The sequence below is a fragment of the Elephantulus edwardii genome, unplaced genomic scaffold (assembly GCF_000299155.1).
Source record: "Elephantulus edwardii isolate Elephantulus edwardi_28Jun2011 unplaced genomic scaffold, EleEdw1.0 scaffold00453, whole genome shotgun sequence".
Lineage (NCBI taxonomy): Eukaryota > Metazoa > Chordata > Mammalia > Macroscelidea > Macroscelididae > Elephantulus > Elephantulus edwardii.
In genome coordinates, this window is record NW_006400203.1 from 108468 (window position 1) to 113783 (window position 5316).

General features: G+C 40.6%; 1 pseudogene; it reads right to left on the minus strand.

Annotated features, from left to right (window-relative positions):
• Positions 1–3675: 3675 nt before the first annotated feature.
• LOC102876468 lies at positions 3676–4295 on the minus strand (annotated as a pseudogene).
• Positions 4296–5316: the final 1021 nt, after the last annotated feature.

Consider the following 5316-nt stretch of genomic DNA (forward strand, 5'->3'; position numbering starts at 1 on the left):
CCCCATACAATTTAATAACGTAATAAATTTTATAATGTTGAGGAGGGGGCCTCCTCCCTATCTCAAGAAGAATTCTTAAGAGACTAGAAGAGATTCCTGGCCTGCAAATAATGCTTTATCTATAAGGGCAGGGAAACTACAACCTTGTAAGTTTCTTATCAAACTGTGCGCTGACAGTTCTCATATATGGTGGAGACAAGGTGAGGTCACATCTTAATAAACAGCCCTCTCCCTCTCCCAAAAATTGTAAAAAACTGACATCAACTTCCACATTGTAAATTGGACCTGCATTTTTCCACTGCTAGTTTAAACCAATGAGAAAGCCCTTATCTGTTTCCCTACAAAAAGCTGAATTCAAAGCAGCCTGGGAGCTCCAGCCATTTGAGATACCTGTCCCTGCTGATTGCTCCTGCTGGCTTATCAAATAAATGTCCTTCCTCTTTCTTTTAAATTAAGGTGCTTGGGTGATATTTCTTCTCTCTCCTGGGGGGGGGGTCTCATCTTCCTGCAACAATGTAATGTAATGAATCCATCTGTTGAGCTCATACCAGTGGAGAATGGTTGTTGTTGGTGTTAGGTACCATTGAGCTAACTCCTAAGGGCCGATGGACAACAGATTTAAACCTCATCCTATCCTGTGCTATTGTTATAGGATCTACCATGTTAACCATGTTATTACAGTCACTGTGTCTCCTTCAGAGGCCCTCTACTTTTCTAAACATGATATTTTTTCCAAGGACTAGCCCCGACTGACCACATGCCACCAACACAAAAAAAACCCATCAGAGTTCCATCATCCTTACCTCTAAGGAGCTTTCCTCCAAAACATATTTCTCTGTTCCTTTGGCACTCTGTGGTATATTCATTAATTGTTGCCACTATCACAACTCAAAGCATTAATTCTTCTTTTGTCTTCCTTAGTAACTTTCCAACTTTCACATATATGTGAAGCAACAGAATTATCATTCTTTGAATCAAGTGCACTTTAGTCTTGCATTTTAACACTTTAAAGAAGTCCCTGACAACAGATTTAACCCAATGCAGCAATTTCTTGACCGCTGTTAGCATAGATGTTGATTGTGTATCCAATTTTAATTTTTCCCCCCATGTATCACATTTGGAAGATGGGAAGTCTCCTCTTGTTATGATTTAGTTTTGAAAACTGGATGGAGGGTTGCTTTGGGTCAGAACTGACTTCGGAGCAGTAAGTGAAAAGTGATCATGTTGTTCTGTATTTGTCTACTTGTGAGGACTTTTGTTTTCTTGATGATGAGGTGTAAATCCATATATGTAGGCTGTATGTAGTCTTTAATGATCTTCAGTAAGTGTTTCAAGTCTCCTTCACTTTCTGCAAGCAAGGTTGTGTCATCTGTATAGTGCAGATTGTTGGTGAGTCTTCCTCTAATCCTGGTGCTACGTTCTTCTTTAAATAGCCCAGGTTCTTAGATTATTTGCTCAGCGTACAGCCTGGATAATGTGTGGAGAAAAGATACAACGTTGACACACACCTTTCCTACTTTTAAACCATGTAGAATCCTTTTATTCTGCATAGTCAATAAAGTACAAGTAAACTTTCTGCTTTCAGATACCATCCATCTGACATCAGCAATGATAACCCCTGTTACACAGCATCTTTTAAGCCTAGCTTGGATTTCTGGTAGTTCCTCATCTATGTCTCCATATGATTCACCATTTGAATAACTACTTTATTTGGGTATGATATTAAAGATATTGTCTGATTATTTCAGCTTTCTGTTGAACTACTGTTTTGGGAAATGGGCACAAATACGGATCTTGTCCAGTTAGTTCTTCTCAATGTTAACCATTCTTTGCTGTGATCCACAGTCAAATGCTTTTGCACAGCCAATAAAACATAAACATTCTTCTAGTATTCTCTCCTTTCAGCCAAGAGCCATCTGACATCAGCAATTATACCCCTGCTGCCATTACCTCTTCTAAACCCAGCTTGAACTTCTGGTAATTCTGTCAATGTACTGTTCTAGCCATTTGGGGATGATCTTCAGCACTATTTTAATTGCATGTGATATTGTTCAATAACTTCCACTTTCTTTTAGATAACTTTTCTTGGGAATGAGAACAAATATGGCTCTCTTCCAGTCAGTTGAGTAGGTAGCTGTTTAGAAAATTTCCTGGCCCAGACTGGTGAGCACACCCAGGGCTGCATCTGTTGCTTGAAACATGTCAAGTGAGGACTTTTTTTTTTGAGGGGGGGTGTATTTTTGGGCCCCTTTGCCAGTGTTTTCAGTATAACTTGACCTTCTTCCTTCATTACCATAAGCTCTTGATCATAACAGATATTTGTGTTGGCCAATTCTTTTCGCACAGCAACTACATATATCACTCCATATTTTTTGTGTTATTAACTCATATTGTTCTGTTAATATTATCCCCATGTGCCCTTATCTCCTTTTTTTCCAGTTTTATTGACTTGCTTTATTTTATTATTTTTGTGTGAGTGTACCATCAAATCAGATCTGACTGGTACAGGAGGAGATTGTCCCTCCTTCCCCGGCAGAGCATCTGATGGATTCGAACCGTGCGCCTTTGGGATTGTAGTTTGACTTGCTTTATTGTACTTTGCAGATCTTGCATTTTTAAATATTTTATACTATTTACAAAAGTTCAAATACATTCTTTTTCACACCAGATCCTTCCTATTTCCTTCACCACCACACCCACCATCAAATTGACTATCTTCCTTGCTCCTTACCTATTCAATGACCTTCCCATTCCCCCACTAATCCCTGCTATTCTAGTGATTTCTTCTTTCTTCCATACCCTTCTCCCCTTTCCCTTTAAGAATCATATATACACTTCTCGTTCCTATTTGCTTATTCCAATAGCCATACTGTCTCTATCTCAATCCTTTCCAGATTGATCCTCTCTTGTTGTGGTCATGTTGTCCCTCCCTCCCTCCTTCCTGCTTTCTCCCACCCTCCCTCCCTCCCTCCCTCTTTCTATCAAATGCCAGGAATTTAAAGAGAATCCTAAAACGGAACTGATTTGCACAGGAGTAAATATATAAACTAGAGCAATGATCTTAGCTTGGGCTGTCTGGTTCAGTGGACTGATGGAATGTCACACACAAGCTCAGTCACTGCAAACAGTTGTTTTCTGGCAATGACTACTGGTTATCCCTCAGAGGAGAGTGGAACCATGTTAGGGAGAATGGAAAAAGTGAACACCATTTCTCACCATGCTCTCCTGCATGCACACTGCTATGTTGGATGTAACCAACCAGCTCAGAGAGACCAGCAAGGATGGATCAAATGTGTGATTCTTCTTTTGTAGACTCATCTCCACGGCAGTACCTGTGGCTCTAGTCTGGGGTCCTGGATAGGAAATCACCACCGGCAGTGTCAGCTAGAGAGGGCAATGAGATCTCCTTCTGAATGATAATGGGTGAGCTCATGCATGAGCTGCAGGTGTCACTTGTGATGGAACTGAAAGTGATAAGGATTCAACCTGTTCGGGTAGTTGCTTTTTACATCTAACTCCCAACCCTGCCTACTGCACATGGGGATGTTATCTCCTGTGGCAGAGAAGTAAAGGAGTGGGAGGCCTTATTCTCACTACTGAGTTTATTCAGGATCCAGGGCTTCAAAAGAGCAGAGCTCCTGATTCTTTCTCTAAGCCACCCCTCTATTTTCACTCTCAATGTGTGTGCTGCTTCTTTGCAGTTTTGCTGTCTTTTGGTGTAAAATTTTACCTTTTTACCTGTATCACTCTCTGAGTCTGGGTTGTCAGTCAGATGACATTTTGTCTCTGTGTTTTTCTTCTTCCTTTTTGTAGATGAATTGTTCGTGGGGTCAGGCTTTTTAAACTCTATTGACTAGGTCTCTCCTTTCTCCCCTTCCTCCTCAGGTATCAGAGGGGTTTTGGTCCCACCTGGCTACATGAAGCAATCCTTTGCAAAGTGGCTTTTACAGCCACACTTCTTGCATCAAGCATAATCTACCAACCATCCTGGAAGGCCTGTCTCTGCCTCTCTTTTTGATCAGTGATAACGTTGTTGGGATGCAAGTCTTTCCTAGTCCCCTGGTTGACAACTTTCATGGAGAGGGATATTTTTATCCTATAATTTTTCATCTCTCGGCCAATAAGCTTCACACACACTTTGCCTCTGACATCTACAATTTCAGAAGGCTTCTCTACTTATCGGATGACATGTGAGTTCAATAAACAAGACCTTGTTTCCAAAAGCCTGGGATTTTGATAAAGGCTCCATATAAAGAGCAGGCAAGTTTTCTACGGTCTCGTCTTCCTGTAGTCATCCTTAACCTGGTTCCTCCATTTCTCTTTTGATAAAGCTAATTCAAATGTCTCAGTAGTAGCTGGAGGTCAGTGAGCTGCAACACTGAGCAAATCACCAGGCCCCTGTCTATTCATTTCTATTCTGCTTCTTCCCCCATAATTACCCTATTTTCAAAGTTGCTGTCTTAGGCAGTATTTGTACTTTCATAACTAAGTTATTTAATTCAACGTAATGCTGTCTAGACGCTCCCATGTTGTGTAGTACTTTATGAACAGTTCATTGTTCTTGGTGCTACATAGTATCATATTGTGTGAATATACCAATTTTTCTATCCAGGCATTTATTGGCAGGCATTTGAGACCTTTCAATTTTCTTGCTATTGTGAATAATGCTGCTATGAACATACGTGTTCATATCTGTGTGTCTCAGCACTGATTGCCTTCAGGTATATTCCCAGCAATGAAATGGCTGGGTCATATCCCTCCACCTTCCCCATTTCTCCCCTGCCCTCCATCTTTTTTGCCCATGTGACAGTGTGAATTTGTGTTTCAGTTATCAGTTTGAGAAATGCCTCACAAGTTCTTCCCTTTTTATTCTCCAATTCTAGCCCTTTGCACATTCTATTATAACACCACCACCACCACCACCCCACCACCCCGCCCACCCGCAGCAAGCTGCCATTTGAAATCTTCTGTTCATCTCTTTCACCTACTTCTGTATTCCTTTGTTTTGGCTTCTAGACATTCTAGTGCAATTTTCAGAGTTTCTTCTGACATTCATTTTGGTCTCTCCTTTTCCTTCTCTGCCTGCGTAATGACACTTCGTTTTCTTCATGGATGATAGGCTTGCTGTCATCCTACAACTCATTTGGTCTTTGATCATTAGTGTTAAATACCTCAAACTTATCTTTAAGATTATTTTTCACCACAACAAGATAAAGGTAAATAATCCAAAAGAAAAATGGGCACAGGATATGAACAGGCACTTCACCAAAGAAGACATTCAGATGGCTAACAAGCATATGAAGATACGTTCAAAAG